At 36.8% G+C, this 20,344-nt stretch overlaps 1 long non-coding RNA gene across 1 annotated transcript in view; it reads left to right on the plus strand.

The window, feature by feature from the left end:
- LOC101884801 (uncharacterized) overlaps window positions 1–20,344 on the plus strand; it is a 177,623-nt gene that overhangs the window by 138,032 nt on the left and 19,247 nt on the right. The window contains exon 4 of the long non-coding RNA XR_223757.5: window positions 14,493–14,799. This is a non-coding gene — a long non-coding RNA (uncharacterized lncRNA). The remainder of the gene's footprint in view (window positions 1–14,492; window positions 14,800–20,344) is intronic.

Below are 20,344 nucleotides of genomic sequence, written 5' to 3' on the forward strand. Positions count from 1 at the left end.
GGAATAGCTCTGCTCTCTTTCATTATATTGTGAGGCTCAGAAATGCTCACCTAGTGAACTGTCATTCCCGACCTTGAAATTAGTCTGGAGTATAAAAGTTTGTGGAGTTCTTTAGGCATTTAAACTATTTGCTAAGGGGAAAAAATGGTCTTGTTGAGGCAGAACATTTTAAGAAGAACATTTCAATGCAATACTTCTTCTTCACTGAATATCTTAAATATTGGTTGTTGTTGTTGTTGTTTTGCTTGCACAAACCATTCAGACCACCCTTGCAACAGCCTAGCGACCAACCAGACCAATAGCAGTCAGGGTTCCCACTTAACCTGGAAAATCTGAAAAATTACTGACCAATTTTAGTCACATGGGGGGAAAAAGAGAAAGCCTACAGTGTTCAAGAAGAAATATATTGTTATGCTGGAAGATTGTTATTCTTATATTTGTGTTTTTATTAAGAAGACAGTTTACAACTTTTCTGAAACTGTGCTTATGTTATTTAGGATCTGTGTTCTATATTAACCACAACCATATCACCCTGCAGCCCAAGAACGGTTACTCACTGAAGTGAAGCAGGGCTGAGCCTGGTCAGTACCTGGATGGGAGACCACTAGGGAACACTAGGTTGCTGTTGGAAGTGGTGTAAGGTGAGGCCAGCAGGGGGCACTCAACCTGTGGTTTGTGTGGGTCTTAATGCCCCAGTAAAAGAGAAGGGGACACTATACTGTCAGTGGGCGCCGTCTTTCGGATGAGACGTTAAACCGAGGTCCTGACTCTCTGTGGTCATTAAAAATCCCATGGCACTTCTCGTGAAAGAGCAGGGGTGTAACCCCGGTGTCCTGGCCAAAGTCCCCCTATCGGCCCTTAAGATCATGGCCTCCCAATCATCCCCTTCCACAGTATCGGCTCTATCACTGACTCTCCACTCCACCAATAGCTGGTGTGTGGTGAGCGCACTGACGCTGTTGTCCTGTGGCTGCCGTCGCATCATCCAAGTGGATGCTGCACACTGGTGGTGGTGTGGAGAGACCCCCCCTCATGATTGTGAAGCACTTTGGGTGTATGGCCATACACAATAAATGCGCTATATAAATACACATTACATTACATTACATTAGTGGTTCCCAAAGTGATGGTTGGGACCCACTGAGAGGGTTTGCTTGGTGATTTTCAAAAATCAAATAAATTTGATTGAGCTAATAGAGTTACTTCCACAACCTACAGATGATAAAGTATTTACTAGTTTAAAAAACATGCATGCATTGATAATTGAAATTTTTTATTTATTTATTTTCTATTGGATTGTGACCCTTGGGGTGATTACATTATAATTAACGTCACAGCAATAGCATCAGTGGCAGCAGATGGATTTTACGGCACAATAGTAAAATTTGACACCTTATCACATTCAATAAAAATAAAGGCCATGACAGAACATGGAGGATGATTTCCAAGTGGCAGTCTCCAAAATAAAACCAAAAATAGACTTGTGCAGTAAACATTGTCAATCAGTCTCATTATAGGTGAGGTTAATATCAAATTAAACAAATGAATAAACTGCTTTTTAACAGATTTTTTGTGTTAATATGCCTGTGTTTATATAGGCCTATGGTGTGTGTACTGTTGTGTGCAACATTAATTTACATTAAAACAACATTGAAATAAAAGGATAAAAACATACTCTAAAAATTTGGAATAAAATAAAAAAAATGTTTGGGGGTCCGGAATCTATATCCAGGGCCATGCCTATAGTAGGAAACATTGAGTTTCTCCCATCTGTGTGGGATGGTGGATTTCGAATATGGGCAGATAAAGGTCTTATAACAATAAATCAGTTATTCGTTGGAAAAGAAATTAAATCATTCTCACAACTCCAAGAACAATTTAATATTTCACCAAAAGATATGTATAGGTTCTTCCAAATAAGACATTACATTACAAACCATAAAGAAAAAGCTCTAATCATGCAAGAACCAAACAAAATAGAGGAATACTTCATAAATATTACAGAAAAAAACACTCCAGCTAAAAATCACGTCTCCCATTTATACAAAAGATTACTAAATAATACTGTACAAAATACCGATCACGTTAAAGGAAAATGGGAACTAGAACTAAATACCATAATCGAGGATAAGGTCTGGACTGAGTTATGTGAAGGATGTCATAAAGGAATTAATAGTCAATTGTGGAAAGAATTTGATTGGAAAGTAAAAATGAGGTACTTTAATACTCCTTTTGTAATTTCTACATACGTAAAAGGACCATCGGTAGCTTTGTGTTGGAGAAAATGTGGTAAAATTGGAGACCATACCCACATTTTTTGGGACTGTCCTACGATTCAAGAGTTTTGGAAAAATGTTAAAAAAGAAATAGATAATATATTAGATAGGGAGATACCCCTCGATCCAGTTGTGTGTTTACTGGGAGCACTGCCCAAAGGGATGTTTGATAAGGAAGCAAGATTTGTCCTAAGGATATTATTACTGGTTGCAAAAAAAATGATAACAGTACATTGGATGGAAGAAAGTTCTCCAAAAGTGTCTCAGTGGATTCAGAGACTTAAACAGGTCTATATAATGGAAAAAATGACTGCATGTCTACAGATGAAAACTGATATTTTTCTAAGGAGGTGGAAAAGTATTACGACATATTTGGATATGTATATTTAGAGATTGCTTAACCTCACCTTAACATGACGGTTATTTGATGTAACTATGCAATACAATGTAACTTGATGTACAGATGTATCCCCTGGAAAGTAATTATGATGGCAACACCTTTTATTTTAATTTTTATTTTAATTTTTTTTTTATTTTCTTCTTTGTTTTTTATTATTATTATAATTTCATTATTTATTTTTATTTATTTATTTTTTTAGGTACCCCCTCGTGTGTAAGGGGTAAAAAATTTTTGGGGAAGGGGTTGTTCTGTAAAATAAATATATAAAAAATCTTAAATAAAAAGTTTCAAAAAAAAAAAGAAATAAAAGGATATATTTAACCTCCTAGGGCTTGAGTGTCCACATACAGTACATGGACAGCACAGTTTAGCTCTTAAGTGGTGGTTTAAAATACTTTGAGTGTTTTATAAATTGTTACAGACATACAGTGTCATCCTGCAACTGTTTTACAGCATATGAAATGTCCCACACATATTTTAACTGTCCAAAATGGGGACAAATTTTGTTTTTACTCTCTGATAGTCAAAGTAAAAAAATGTTTTAATATATTATATGCATTAAAAAAGTCAGGAAAAGGTGTTTTTTGTAAACTCAGACAACGAGTCCACATATATGGACATGATTTTTGTCAAAAGTACATAATATCAAATAATGATACTTGGGTTTTATTCTAATTAGGTTTCAAGAAGCCCAAATAACAAAGAGAACAAAAAACCTTGGGCATTAAGAGGTTAATGCTAAACAATAGCATTCATCAGTTATCCCTAGTAGCAAAGAATTCTGGCCCAGATTTGGCATAAAGCTGGCACAGCAGGCATTCATCCGGCACTGGCATACAGCATGTGGGCCAAACATGGCCCGGTTTGGCAGAGGTGGCACCGTCTTTAAGGCGGCATACAAGATTTGGGCCAGATGAAAAACTTAGTATTTGGCCCAGATTTAAAAATTTGATAAGTGGGCCATGTGAGTTTGGCCAGTCTTGACCCACATTTAAAATACACTAAAATCATTTTTGAGTAAAGAAAAAAAATTCTACCAATCAGGTCACTTTGAGAAAAAACGTGTTCATAGTGTGCCTAAAGCGCATCACTCCATGCGTTTATCAATTTCATTGCCATCGTGACACACCAACCTATCTGGCCCAGTTCAGGCCCAGTTATGAGTTATTAACTTGGCTAAGACTTGGCCTAGATATGGTCTGTGTTTGGCCCTTGTCTGGAAGCCAGATTTGGTCCAGTCATGTACCGTAATTCACTGCAGCATGTGGGCCAAGCAAAACCTGATTGTGTGGGCCAGGGCTGGGCCAGAGAAATTTTGCTATGTGGGATCCATCATCTGCTAATCTTCCAATTTAAGCTTCTGAGCCTTAATGTTTGCTTTATTTACATTTCTAAAATGACACTTTTTTTTTTTTTTTTGTCAAGCCTAGAATTTGAGAGTGAAACTCAGCAGATGTATGACATCCTTTACATTCAGCCTCTTTCTATTGAAGATGTATCGGATGCATATTGTTTCATCTTTGTCTGCAGATTGCCAGAAATTGCTGACTGGGATCTTTTTTCCTGACTGGGAAACAATTTCCCCCTTTTTGCCAAGTGTATGGACCTGTCTAATCATATAATTGGCCAAAGCAGATTGTCTCAGCAATAACTGCAATGAAAAATGAGCGTTGACGGCAGCAAACAGAAAATACCGGTTGCCACAGCACCTTTATGGATTCTGGTGAAATACAGGATACATGGTTATTTCAGCTCTGTGCTGTAATGAAGCTATAAAATTGCAAATAAATATCTCCTGCAATTTTGCACAGCAACTAAACTGCAGCTCTGGATTTCAATATTCCTTTTTCTATGAGATTTAAAACATTCATATTTTTAAAGTCTATTAATAAATGTTTAAAAAGACTTTTGTGGCTTTTAGTTATACTGTATTGCACCTTTCATGCAAAGACATTTACTATTAATTTAATAAATGCAAAAGATGCAGTATGCTACAGTTTTCTCAGTCGCTTTGGTGCATTTCTCACAACACTATTTACATTTGCATAACAGTAAATGCATTTCTCAAAACAATTAGTCATTTGTGCACATCATAGTAGCAGTTTCTCATTTCTTCCAACACATTGCAAATGCTTTTAGACATGCATCAACTGCTTTCATACAACCCTCAGCTGTTTTATAACATCATCGTTTGCTTATGTCATGTCAGTCAAAATTAACCAAACTTGTAAATGCTGAATAGTCACTACATGTAAAACTAATAGTCCTTATTTCATTAATTGAGTCAATACATGCAAAAATGTTAAACTAGTAATCTTATACATTTTTAAAAAATCTTTCTTTCCTGAAAAAGTCTTCTAAAATGAACAATTTCATGAATGATTTATATACCTATGTTATAGGTTCAGTTCCACTAAGTTCTGCAATATTGTTTACAGCTGTGCACAGCTCTGTAAATAAGGGTGTGTTTATTCTTTTGCACAATGCTGGGAATAAATTAGAATTGCAAAGAGCAAATGCAGTAAAAATGTGAAAATACATATTCAAGTGTCACCAAAATCTGCATTGGAAAAAAAAAACAGAGTAAACTGTTATAATGAAAACATGACAAAGCCATTTGACTTAACTGTTCATAAACAATTGTGTTAGGACTTTTCATCTTTTCATCAACTAGGTTTCGCAGTTTGTACTAATTGTTTTGAGAAATGCATTAACTGTTGTGCAAATATAAATAGTGCTGTGAGAAATACATCAAAGCCACGGAGAAAAACTGTAACATCAATGTACGCTTCCTTCATAGTACTGTACTTAGAATAAGTCTAGTTACTCTTATAACTTATAATCTTTATGAAGCTTTTACGGACATCAAATGTAAAAATGGCAGTATAAAAATATATTTATACATTTTTATGTTATGTGGAATTACTTAAATTATTACAAACCTCTGAGTAATTATATATTTTATATGGTTGCATATTTAAGATATTCTGTAGATATAGTTACAAAAAAATTTGATAAAAACATTAAGAGACTCTTTCGATTTACAATCAAAAATGTATGTATGTATATATGTGTATATATATATATATATATATATATATATATATATATATATATATATATATATATATATATATATATTTTTTTTTTTTTTTCATTTATTTATTTCATTTTTGAAAATACAGTTTTTAAAAAGAAGCCAGGTGTATATTTATTTCTAGACAACACATCATCAATGTCTTCAACTTTAAAAGATTAAAAAAATCAAAATTTGGTCGAATAATCCAGATTTTCAATAACAACATGTGAAATAATTTGCTATTTTGACCAACTGTTACTTTAGGAAACAACAACAAAAAAATAAGACAATTATTTTTATTTACAACATTTTGTATCTAGTAAATTTAGAGAATTAATTTGACTCTTCATTTGTTCCATAGCTGTATAGAGTGATAGATAGACGTAATGATAAACAGACAGACAAACAGACAGGCAGACAGATAAACAGACAGACAGACAGACAGATAGATAGATAGATAGATAGATAGATAGATAGATAGATAGATAGATGGACGGACGGACGGACGGACGGACGGACGGACGGACGGACGGACGGACGGACGGACGGACGGACGGACGGACGGACGGACGGACGGACGGACGGACGGACGGACGGACGGACGGACGGACGGACGGACGGACGGACGGACGGACAGATAGATAGATAGATAGATAGATGGAAACCTTAATGGATGGATATATGGACAGACGAACGGATGGTCGGATAGATGGATGGACAGATAAATGGATAAATAGACAGACAGATAGATGGATAGATAGATTTCTTTCTTTTATTCTTGTTTGTGCAAGACATTTTTGACATAAAGGTTTTTTTTACACTGAATTACCATTGTGTATGAAATGTGCTTTATAAATAAACCTGCCTGACAGAGTAAATACATTTTGATGAATGTCAGAACAATGTTGTTCAATATGGAAGTGGGCAGCATGGTTTGATGAAGGCAACTCCTGTCACAGAAAAAAAAGAGCCTTGTCTCTTCTGACAAAACTACTATGTTAGGAGTTTTGATTAAAGTGCTCTAGTTTCTCCAGTTCCTCTGAGACGTGCGCAGATAAATCAGCTCAGCCCTCTCCCCACAATGTCAAGACAGGAACTGAGTGGGTGAACGGAAAAAATAGGACATCAGTTGGAAATCCGTAATGTTTCATGGCAATACACTGCCGAAATGGCCTGGTGGAAGACTTAATGGCTCGTAATTAACATTCTCCATCCTGCCCCCTGCCTCACATTGCACTGTATTCTCAGGGTTTCATAACAAAAATGTCGAGATGACGACGAATTCCACATTGTTCATCGTCTGCGTTTAAGTCTTGAGGACTAATGCATAAGTGCACTTAGACGTCTTTAAAGAGAGATGCTGAAAAGCAGGTCACCGTTGATGTTTTTCGCCCACTCGCTCAAATCTCACCGTAGGTTCCAGCTGACACATCTCTTCAGCTTTGGAGTGCATGTGGTGCGTCTGGTCAGTTCAGTGTTTGCTGAGCTGAACCGTTTTTTTCCCTTTGTAAACAGCTGAGAAGGGCTTTTCATCAGACTTTTATTTTATACTGTAACTGCAGCAGATCCTCTTGACCATGTCTACATGCCGAAATGCATTGCTGCCATGTGATTGACTGATCAGAAATTTGCATTAATGAGCAGTTGGACAAGTGTACCTACAGTAATAAAGTGGGCGCTGAGTGTATGTCTTTCATTCATTCATTTTCTTGTCGTCTTAGTCCCTTTATTATACCGGGGTCGCCACAGCAGAATGAACCGCCAACTTATCCAGCAAGTTTTTACGCAGCGGATGCCCTTCCAGCCGTAACCCATCTCTGGGAAACATCCACACACACACTCATACACCACGGACAATTTAGCCTACCCAAATCACCTGTACCGCATGTCTTTGGACTGTGGGGGAAAGCGGAGCACCCGGAGGAAACCCACGCGAAGGCAGGGAGAACATGCAAACTCCACACAGAAACGCCAACTGAGCCGAGGTTCAAATCAGCGACCCAGCAACCTTCTTACTGTGAGGCGTCAGCACTACCTACTGCGCCACTGCCTCACTCAGTGTATGTCTTAACACAACTTAATGAAGTAAATTTTGCTTATTTTGAAGCAAAAACATTATGGCATAGGATGATTATTCTAGATTCACTTTGGCAGATGTATTCATCCAACATATAGCGCAAAATGGCTGGCATCACATCCTCCAGATGGAGCTGCACACTGGTTATGGTTGAGGAGATTCCCCCAAATCTGTAAAGCGTATTTTTGAGGGCTCAAAATTGAACACTTAAACCCTTCCCACATCTCTTTGTGGAGTTAAATTCGTATTTCTCTTTTGCGTTCTCCTTTCAAAGCTGCAGAAGCTGAAAACCGGCATGCTAGGCGTTCATCACAGTTGAAGTGCAGTGGCTGAAAGCAATCGCGTTGAGTGATAGTGTCTCAAATGGCTGCATGATTGTGACAGGGACACTTAATTCCTCTTTTCTCTTCCGTTTCACCCAGTGTTTCGCAGTTCAGCCCAAGTCGAAAGGTTTTAACTCATGTCCAAAGACTCTCAGGTAAAGCTGTTAAAGTATGTCAGGCTTGTCCTGTAACGTTATTCATCTCAATCGAGCTCCTCGGCTTTCCGAAAGTGAAAAATAGATGCCGTCATTTTCAAACGCGTGCTTCTAACACTAAGTGGCCGGGTACATCTGAAGCTGTTAGAGCAATCATTGCATCATTCATCGGGAGCAAAGACTTTGTTTTACAGAGCGTTGACTGATGGGACTCATTAGCCGCAGCAGGCTTGGTTTGTGTTGAATTTACCTGCTAGGTAATTTCACAAGAGTACGCTGAAAAAAATTATTCATTGGATTAGTAATGTAGTTTTTTTTAAGGTAAGTGGTTGCAAACCACTTGGGCATTACTCAATAGTATTTGTTTGTTAAAATTCAGCCAATATAATTTTTTTACAAGCACTTACCTTAAAAGAATTTATTAAATCCAATTAATCATTTATTTTAGTGTACCAGCTCATGTCCCTTCAACCCAGACTCATTCTGAAAACGTAGCCCTATATACATCTTTGAAGATCGTGAATTATGTAGCCAGAGCTATGTATGGTTGCATTTTGTCTGTTAAATGAACGATATTGAGCGGTTTGACGTTTCTTTTTGCGATTATCAGCTGACCGCTCAGCTCCATATTGACGGCTTTTCCACTGTTACCCCTTTGTTCAGTAGCTTGCTGCGGAATGTCAGCGGATTCGTTACGTGGAGCGGAGTTGACCCTGATGATGGGGTTCGAGTCCGGAGAAGAACGGTTTTAAAATTCAGGAAAGACAAAAACAAAAGTCAAAAAATTAAATTAAATAAAAAGCAAATAAATAACAGGTTGAGAATGTGGTGAGATCTGAAAACGTGGTAAAAATCAGGCTGCTGCAAGGACTTTTTCTTTTTATCTGGATTGCTTTTGAAAACTGTTGGTTGGGTTTAGGGAAGTGGGTGGGCGGGACAATCGATCAGTCAGTCAGTCGACAGCAGCCTCTGGTGGATTTACATGAGAAGAGCAGGCGCTAATGGCACTTGCGAGAGAAATTTGGAGGTATTAAAAAGCATACACAGCGGCCTCTGGTGGAATCTGCGAAAACAAAAACTGCACAAAACCTACCTCCTGGTATGTATTTGGCACTCTCCCGAAATGTATATAGGGGTACATTTTCAGAATGAGCCTGGGTTGCATCCTTTTAATCTATTTTGTTTTGAAAGAACAGCTTTAATAGGATAGTTCATTCAAAATAAAAATACATTTTCCCTTTTCATGGCTGTACAAAGAGACAGAAATGCTGAAGACTCAAAAACTTATATACTATGGAAGCATATCAGTAGCAAAATTCCTTTTGAAATGTTATATGCAAAACTGCAATACAATATGTAAAATGCCAATGTATTTATTTATAAATGCAAATTTGGGTATTGCATTTTCAGTTTAACTTTGAAACTTTTAAAGCAATAGGTACAATCAAGCCCCAAATTATATTATACACCAGAGGTACACTCAAAAAAAAACTGCTGCTTGTTCAAAGTGAAGTTTATTCATAAACTAATTTCGGGAGGATCAAGTGCTTATGATTTATCACGGCCGGTCTCGCATTTGCTAATCACTATCTTCCAATCATATGAGCCCTAAGCTACCATAAATAACCACAGTTTTAAGTTCACTTTACCTTTGTTTGGAAGAAACCCCCTCCTCCCCTATTCTTCTCCTTTACCTCTGATTGGGCCCAGTGGTTTGCACTGTGAGCCCCAGAGCAAGAACACTGCCGGCCCTGGTTCCACAGGACCAGTGGGTGTTTCTGTGGGGAGTTTGTATGTTCTCCCAGTGTCCGTTTGGATTTTCCCCGAGTTCTCCGGTTTCCTCCCAACATCCAAAGACATTCAACATACTTAACAATCAAGCATTTGTCTAACCCCTTGTGTTCCCTTAGGTACCGCAGCAGGGGAGTTCTGAGATCCACCGATCTCTCGCGGGACAGCATGCCAAACAAGCTTTTATAAATCATCAGCTAACTCTTGAACTACATATTTAAAATGAACTAAATCAACACGATTCTAAAGGTTTCTGTTGAGACAACTTAATTGTTTTATGCTTAATTCACTTAAGTGTGTAAAAACAATTGAGTTATTTTAATCGGTTTGTGTTGAAGCAACATGAAGGAATTGTGTGGAACCCCGCATTTTTTACAGTGGATAATTTCGCGCTTTACTGTATGTAATTTATATATTAAAACTGTGAAATTGCAAATGAAAATTTAAATTTCATTTTCATTTTGCACCAAACTTTACACGTCTTGTAAAATGCACATTTAAATAAGTAGTACAATGCCTGTTTGCATATTGCGTTGCCATTTTGCATTTCAAAATGAACTTTGCTACTCGTATGCTTCCATAACTAAGACATTCATACCAAACCATTCATTTTTGTTCAATAATTTTATATTCAAGCTTTTAAATGACATTTAATTTAGGATGATTGCTAAAATATATATATATAAAAAAAGGTCAGAGTTTACCAAGCTTGAACTTTGCACTGCAGCAAACTGCGAAACCAAACGCATGACCCTGCGTTTCCGGTCTGACGCATTCGCGTGCTTATGAATGGAAGTCTGTTGGAAGAAAAGTCAAGTGTGACCGCATTTTTAAGAAGAGTGTCTCTCCGGCCCAATCACTAGAATAAACAGGTGTTATTTATTATTTCTGATTGGCCTGCTGACTAGCCGCTGGGCTCTGAACATGCTCCCCCCCTCATTGGGTGTTTGATCATGCTTACCTCTCTACAAAAGTAAGTTTAATTTTGCTTACTATTAAGCTGCGGTCACATTAGAGTTTGAGCATGCGCTATGCTGTCATGCGGCGCTGCAAAAAGGAACGGGATTAAACAAGCTTATTAGGGATTTAAAAAATGAGCAATTGCTCCATGTCTAAATTTCTGTTCAGAGAGGTCATGTTTTGATCCTCGATTAGTCTCACACAGTCAAGTGATGCGATTTCGCAGGTCAGAGTTCACCAAGCTTGAACTTTGCACTGCAGCAACCTACGAAATTTGACGCATGACCCTACGTTTCCGGTCTGACGCATCCGCATGCGTATAAATGGAAGTCTATTGGGAGAAAAGTCAAGTGTGACCGCAGCTTTACTTTGCTATGAGGAAATAAAAGAAAGCCCTGCCCCTTACTCAATAGTCTAGTTCAGTTGGAAGTAAATTAACACACTGAAATAATAGTCAACAACTTCTGCTTCATGCAGACTTAAAGTGACATTTTAATTCACAAATATTAGTTATGTTCCAGTACAGTTTTAACAAATACATTGCTAAATGTATTTTAAGCATGCTATAAACTCACAATTAATACAATTAATCACATTTCTTTTTACAGATATGACTTTTTAGCAATGTCCAAAAAAAAAAAAAAAAAGCTATTTAGGCCACTCATCTTGACCCATTCTTTCTGTGAGAGCATGCACTATAAATCACAATAGCTTCACAAATGCCATAAGGCTTTCAAAGGGAGTCGAGTGCTTTTTCCATTTCCTAGAGGACTATGAATCCACTTGTGTGCACGATAAGCAGTAAGCTATGTTGTCTGTATATGCAAAAAATTCAGGTCATATTCAGCCTAGTGGCAAGAGTACTTAATCGAAGCAAGTGTTTAAAAGAGTGTAACATGACGTTGTACGGATGAGTGAAGCAGAATGAAGCTACATTAAGGCTCCTAAGTGTCTCCTGGAGCCACAGTCACGTTCCTAAACGAATGCAATGCTTTATTCCAATGTTGTTACATTTGAACCTTTAAGTAAACCTTTTATTGCAGTGGTAAAATTTGCCTAGCGGACATTTTTTGGCATTTTTTGGCAAGTTCTCAAGTGTGAACCCAATTTAAATATTTTTTACGACAAGTGTCATATCACTGGCTTTGAAAAAATGCAAATCTAGCAATTCATGTATTGTTTGGGTATTTTAGAATGTATTTATCTACCTGTAAACGTACAAATCATTTAAAAAAACAAAATTTAAATAAAATAAACTTTAAAAAATGATTTAGCCCAATTTTTAGTTGGGTGATAATGTAAAAATATGCTTTTTTATGTTATAGATAATATTTCTTTTACTTCAGGTCCAAAATATTACTGCAGTCATTCCAGAGCAACTGAAACCTATAAATGTGGCGACTTTGGGGACATCTGTTGGCTCATCTTGGCAAAATCTATCAAAATATCCAAACTTTCAATGCCACTATTTGACTGCAGGGGCAAGACTGGTGGTTGGTTGTTTGTGCGTGTGTTTGGGTCAGAGTGTTTGACACATTGAGCATGTTGGGTAAACTCAGATCTTCATTTAGGTTTACAGTATGATTGATTGGCAATGTGCTATATGTATTGTCTATTATTGAACAAAAAAGTTTGAAAAGCTTTGATTTTAGTATTTCCCATTCATTTCTTATAAGTGTCCATTTTTGGGCAAAGGGAAATGTTAAAAAGTTTTTTTTTTTTCCTTCAACCTTGTTTAATTGAGTGTGTGTGTGTGTGTGTGTGTGTGCGTGCGTGCGTGCGTGCGTGCGTGTGCGTGTGCGTGTGTGCGTATGTCGGATGGTAAACTTAGAACTGAACTTACAGTAGAAATAGAAGCTAGTTGAACTGCTCAGGTTAAGAAAGTATTTATTTAAAAATAAAATAACTTTGCCCAAAGCTATCCTTTAGAAATTCTAATTGATGGCTCTTTGAACAAAAATATTTGACTTTCCAGCTGTCTCACTTCAATAATATTTTAGATTTTAAAACAATTATAACAAACTTTACAGTTTTAAACAATTATATATTGTGTATATACAGTCACAGTTGAAATTTTTCTTTTTTACATATTTTCAAAATTATGTTTAACAAAGCAAGGAAGCATTTTTCATAGAATGTCTTATAATACTTTTCTTCTGGAGAAAGTCTTATTTGTTTTATTTTGGCTAGAATAAAAGCAGTTTTTAATTTTTAGAAACCATTTTAAGGTCAAAATTATTTGCCCAAGGCGTAGCAGTGGCGCAGTAGGTAGTGCTGTTGCCTCACAGCAAGAAGGTCGCTGGGTCGCTGGTTCGAGCCTCAGCTAAGTTGGCATTTCTGTGTGGAGTTTGCATGTTCTCCCTGCGTTCGCGTGGGTTTCCTCCGGGTGCTCCGGTTTCCCCCACAGTCCAAAGACATGCGGTACAGGTGAATTGTCCTTGGTGTATGAGTGTGTGTGTGAATGTGTGTATGGTGTTTCCCAGAGATGGGTTGTGGCTGGAAGGGCGTCCGCTGCGTAAAAACTTGCTGGATAAGTTGGCGGTTCATTCCGCTGTGACGACCCCGGATTAATAAAGGGACTAAGCCGACAAGAAAATGAATGTATGCATAAACGGGGGCTTATACGTCAGGGGGGCTAATAATTCTGACTTCAACTGTACCCCAATGGCTTTAAAAAATGCATTTGCAAAAAAAAATCTGAAATAGCTCTTTGCTGAAAAAAGGTTCCCAACTCCTGATCTATAGTCTTTGGAGAACACTTAAACAAACACTTAAAACACTTAAAAAAGAGTGACGCTTACAAAAAATGAATTGTCAAATGATGAATTTAGTAATTGCAGCATATATATGTATATAAATCATATTTCAACAGGATGTGTTTTATAAATTTGTCTATTTATTTCATGTTTTTAATGCCATTTATTAAAGCAATAAAACAGTGCATTGGATTTTTTTAAATGTATAAATAAATAGACACTTTTATAACTTATTAAATTCATGATTAAATACATCGATTTAATCAAATAATGAAAATATACATTAAATAATAAATCACCTTTTAAATAAATTAGTGGTTTAATTCATCTTTTTAAATGTAATTTAATTAAACAATAGATTAAAAAAAACTAAATGTACAAATAAATATACAAATTTAAAACTTTAATTCATGTTTTAAAATCTTATCAAACAATAAAAAAAATTTAGTAAATACTTTTAAATGCACATTCAAAAATAATTTGCTTTTCTTTGTCATTTAGGCAATTTTTCTTCTTTATCCATTTGATCGGGTTAAAAAAAATACTATTGGTCAGCACACACAAAGGATACATTATCCCATATATAATCCTATTTTTAAATCCATGCCTTGTCTGTTCATTTTTGCATGCATCCTCACTTCAGAATTGTGTCTGATTTATTATTTTTTATTAAAGCTGCTTCCAACAACACGAGGCAGCTCGCAATGTCACGCTGAGCTGGAGGCAGAATATTTTGTCCCGTCCAGCAGTCGAGCGGCATCCCATCAGCCTGAGGACAGCGCAGGCAACTGGCCAGAGAAGACAGACAGACAAAAGGTTCATATGTATTCCTGCCAAAGCAGCAGCACATTCTGTCTGGCTTTTAAGCTCCCCGATGACTTTATTCTAATGGATGTGGTTTAAATGCCCTCTTGTGGTTTGGTGGCATAAATCCTCATAAAAGCAACCAAAGACTCACCACACCTTCAAAACAATCCAACAGGTGCGTAGACCAAAACATCCCAAAGAATGAAGCAGCTGAGAAAGAAAGTCTGAACACTCTCAAATATCAAGATGAAGTGATATAGGGAAGTGTCATTGGATAAAAGGCAAACATTTACATAATTTCCTTTTTGACCAGTCAATGCAACAATCTTTTTTCCAGTAAATAGCTTGTCACTTTATCACGCTTGTGCCTTTTGATTTAGGTTTGGATTTTTTTTAGAGTGTGCAGACTTATTCGCACTTGCTTCATACATTCTCATATATACACAATTTAGTGTTAAACTAAATCATTTAAAATTATAGTTGCTTGATTGTTTGTTCATTCTATCTCCTTCTGTTTACACTCTCAGAAATAAAGGTATGCTGTTACTGTGGATTTACCTTTACACATTTGTACCTTATGGATCCGCTTTGTTACACTGAAAAAAAACAAATCTTACTACTATAATTTTTTTGTTGAATCAAATTGTGTTTTCTGTTCACCTCAACTTACATCAGTCAAACTGACTAAACATATTAAAGAGCCCCTATTATACACTAAAAGGGTCATATTTTGGTTGTAAGGGTCTCCAACAATAGTCTAATATCCATGCAAGGTCAAAAAACACTTTCATGGTCTTATAATCTGCATTTACTTTACCTAATTATCCCAGCGACTCCCATATGATTCATTCAGCGATTCATTTGTTCCCAAACCCCTCCTTAGCGCGAAGCTAATCTGCACTGATTGGACCGATGACAGCCTGTTGCGATTGGTCGAAAGCAATCAGCGTGAGACAGAGTGAAATGCCCACCATGGTTTATCAACAATATTCAAGTAGTCAGACTGTATGTGTGAGCATACCTGCCAACACTCCTGTTTTTCCTGGAGTCTCCAGTATTTCAGACCCATCTCCAGCCACCCACCCATTTTGTTATTTATTTCGGAACTTATCCTCGAACTGCACAAGGCTGGGCTATAATGCTAAGGTATTTTTGCAAAAAAAAACAAAAAAAACTCAACCACTGACTCTTCACAGTTTCATTTTTGGGTAGAGAAAATAACACATATTTTTCCTCACACTTTCAATAATATCCAGCAGAGCACAGCATCTTCATGACTTAATTCAACCGGCGTCTGCTACAGCGTTTGTCCTCCTCTTTTTCTTTGCTACTGTTTGTGGGCGGGACCACAGGTTTCAATTTTCCCGGGTTTGCATGTGCAACAATTGGTCGGGGCTTAAGTTTCGTATCGACGTGACGCTGAAACAACTAAAGGCTCGTTATTAAGACGATTTATTTATAGCACTATGAGCTGACACTTTTATTAATGAATCAATAGTTTTAAACACTGTGTACACTGTGATCTGCCAAAATGATAATCGGTTAGCATATTAGCTTTGGACGGCAGGGGAGGGACTGTGTTTCAAAGCCATGCCTTTTGAAATTGCAAATGAGCCCACCGTATATGTATATACATCAGGGGTGTACACACTCGGTCCTGTAGGGCTGGTGTCCTAGAGAGTTTAGCTCCAACCCTAATTAAAGACACCTGAACAAGCTAATCAAGCTTTTATTAGGTATACTAGAAACTTCCAGGCAGGTGTGTTGAAGCAAGTTGGAGCTAAGATCAGCAGGACACCGGCTCTTCAGGACTGACTTTGGACACCCCTGCTATACATACACACATACATACATACTCAAAAGTTCTGTCTGGTTCTCGAATCTGATTGGCCGATAGCCATGCGATATTCTGCAATATCAGAACTTGTATAGCCTTTTCACCTTTGTGTATTTAAAAAGCTTTAAAGTTTTTGCATTCCTTATAGCAAACAGTATGTGTAACATTTGTTTTTAAATAAAAAGTAAACAACTCATATATTGTAAATTAGTTGTCATTTAATAAGAATGTCAATAACTCAATTTTGACAATTTCAGATAGTACCTTATGATTCTAAGCTGACGAAATATTGCTGTTGTTGGACAACATAATGTACTTTTGAGGCTTTTTAGGCACGATTGTAGTTATTTAGATTGCAACTATGCAGTTTATTTATAAAGATAGTGCTTATTTTCTAAGTATATAATTTCGGAGATACAGCATAATAAGCCCTTAGGGGAAAAAAACTCAGCGTAATTTCATACTACAGCTGATTCAATCATTATTAAACAGGTAAATGACTTTCTAAGTCAATCTTTTGTATTTTTTTGTTGTATTGCTGTATTTATACCATAGTAATTGTAGTGTATTGCGTGTGAGATGGAACTCGCATATCAGAAATGTGTGTATTTTGTGTTGGCCACTCTTTGTACAACCCTGAGTTAATTTTCGTTTGGCTATATTTTTGTTTTTAATGAGTCTCCTGTTTTCATTACTGCAGACTATGTCAGTAAAAGAAAGAAGGAATGCCTCCATGTGGTACCATTTTTTCTTATCACAAACACAACAGTAATCTGGTAGTGTTTCCATTGCTTTAGCTTTTTCAGGGTTCATTTTTGCGATTGCAACAGAGAAATCTCTGTAGACTGATGGCATTTCATGCCGTTCAGCCTTATAATCTTAAAATATGAGCAAAATCACCCGTTTTGTCATTAATTTAGATATTATGGTAGAAAATCATTCAAAAACTAGCTCTACAGTGACGTTTGTAAAGTAGCAGCAATTTCTGCTCTTCTGACATCAGCTGCAGATATGAATGAATGGCGGAAGAAAGTAGTTCCTCATATAAAAAGGATTTTAGACTCTTCATGTTTGATTTTCTTTTTTATACACACCATTATGCGGCCAAACTGTTGTATAAACACAATATCACACTCGTAGCAGTATGATATGGCTGAATATCATCACTGGTGGGAAGCACATGGCTCCCACCAGTGATATATACAGCCATATTGCACTAATATATAACTATTTATTTTTGATTATTTAAAAAAAAGCTGTTTTATTTTCGGACGCATGTCAACTTCACACGACATGTTCCTTCTATTTCACAACAAAGCCAGATTCCCCTGAAAGTTGCAATCTTGAGACTATTGTTAGTCCGAACTGAATCCTTCAGTGTGAAAATCTGCACAACAACAACAACAACAAAGCCAGATTTCCCTTTGAGATGCTCCTTATAACACACAATAGCTGAAAGTGTCATGCGATATGGGCTTTCAAAATCTGCTGTGATGAGTTCAAGTTATGAATCTCACAATAGAGACGTCTCTTTATGTAATCCTCATCTCCGTCACTGCATGAAGGACACTCCCTTAAACCGAAGCACATCTCTCTAATTGAGTAATTTGAGAGTTGTTGAAGTAGGGCATGCAGTATTTATTATCAGCTGATATGGCCTTTAAAAGTTTAATCTGTCAGGATTTCAACCACTTCTTCCAGGAATCATGTTAGTGTGGATGAGTGGATGGCCGAACTTAATGCATCCAATCATGAGTTAAACATCAGCACAATAGGACAGATTTGAACACTAGATTGAACACTATGTGCCAGATTTACTTACCAGAGCAGATTAGCGCAAGATGATCCCGTGAATGCAACAAAAACGAAAAGCTTTGCTAGTGATTGTTGTGGAAAGTTGTTGCAGTATCCAATTTCCCTTATCTAGTTATTCTAAGATCTTTTAAGTGACAAGATAAAGTCTTTATTTCCCTCTAAAAGCAGCGCATGACATTCGATCGAAGTCTGAATCTGGTCTCATTGTCCATTTTATAGGAGCCACACTGTAAAAAAAATGCTGGGTTCCACACAAATCCTTAGTTTGTCCCGACATTAATCGATTAACTTAATCATAATTTTTTAAACATATTTAAATGGATTGAACATAAGTTGTCTCCCCAAAAAAGCTCAAGAATTGTGTTGATTCATCTCGTTTTAAATAAGTAGTTTAAGCAAGCAGCAAAAATAATTTTTTGAGTGCATTTAGGTGACAATGGAAACGGGAATCGTTATTTTAGAAAGCTGAAAACACTAAAATGTGAAAACTTCTAAGTGCAAGATTTTGAAAATACCGCCATCACTTTCCATGTAAACATTCGAAAACAAAAGTCTTTGAAAATGATAATGTCATTCACATACGGTACATCGTTTAGGGGAGTGTGTAGATTAAAGGCAAGGACAAACAAATATACACAACAATGGCCAACACAGGCTCATTGTGAAAACCTACCCCTGTACACATTTCTGGAGAGCGCAAATTATGTAGCCATAGGTGCATAAGGCTGCATTTCGTCTTTAAAATTAATGCTGCAGGGTGGTATGATGCCGCCAACAGCTTCTGTTTCTGTTCACGCTGACCACCTACCTCCATGTGGACGGCTTTACCGCTGTTACCATTGTAACCCATTAGTCCTACTGCACCCAACCTGATCTCAGCTGGGATCGAACTGGCAATTTTTTGTATGGGAGTCGGTTGTTCTAGCAAGGAGGCTAAAGACCATGGCTTCTAAATTGTCTGTCGCTAGAGCACCTTTTGAGGTCGGAGGAGTGAGATTTATTCACATTGCACTTTGCTAGCTGGCCTCTGTTACACAGTCCCTTATACTTCACTCCCATTTGGACAAGACCCCAAATGTAATCCACCGGTCCTACTGCACCCAATCTGGTCTGAGCTGGAATCGAACCAGCGATTCTTTTTATGGGAGTCGGTTGCTCTAACAAGGAGACTAAAGACCATGGCGTGTCGCTGGATCATCTTGTAAGGTCAGAGGAGTGAGGTTTACCTGCATAGCACTTCGCTAGACTAGAGATGCAGATTGAGGAAGGGGAATGGTAAAATGAGGTGCTGGATCAGATTTCCGAGGTGCTGGATCCGGCGTGCTCTGGCACAACTTAAGCCCTGAGTGTTTCCAAACGCTTCATAACCAAAGTGAGTTTTTATATAGGCTCATTTTACCATTAACATAAAGTTAAATAAGATGAGATTACATTTTTTTTTAATCCATTCAGCCTATTTCCAGGTCTGGCAGAAGCACGTTTAGCTTAGCTTAGCATTGAATGCATTGAATCAGATTAGGCCATTAGCATCTCACTCAAAAATGACCAAAGAGTTTCAATTATTTGTCTATTTGAAAGCTTGACTCTTTTGTACGTAGTTACACTGTGAACTAAGACCAAAAATGAAAAGTTACTATTTTCTATGCCGGTATGGCTAAGAGTTATACTTTTTTTAACCCTCAAATTCCAGATTTTTAGGATGTATGTTGTAGCTTGGACAAATATTTTCATATCATAACATATCAAATTATTGGTATACTCTTATTATTATATTAGACCATAATGACTTTTATGGTGAAATGGTAAAATATGTTGTCCATAACCTGGTAAAACAGTGTACAAATGATTCTGTGCTCACCAAGTCTGCATTTATTTAACCAAAATACATTACAAACAGTAAAAGTATGATAATACACTTTTAAAAAATATAAAAAATTAAAATATTACAAAACATCTCTTTTTCATTGTAGTATATGTAATACATAGTTTAGCATTTAAATACATATTTTAATGTAAAATTTAAAATCTAATTTATTCATGCAATAAAGTCATAAGAATGATCCTTCAA

The sequence above is a fragment of the Danio rerio genome, chromosome 23, assembly GCF_049306965.1.
Source record: "Danio rerio strain Tuebingen ecotype United States chromosome 23, GRCz12tu, whole genome shotgun sequence".
NCBI classification, from domain to species: domain Eukaryota; kingdom Metazoa; phylum Chordata; class Actinopteri; order Cypriniformes; family Danionidae; genus Danio; species Danio rerio.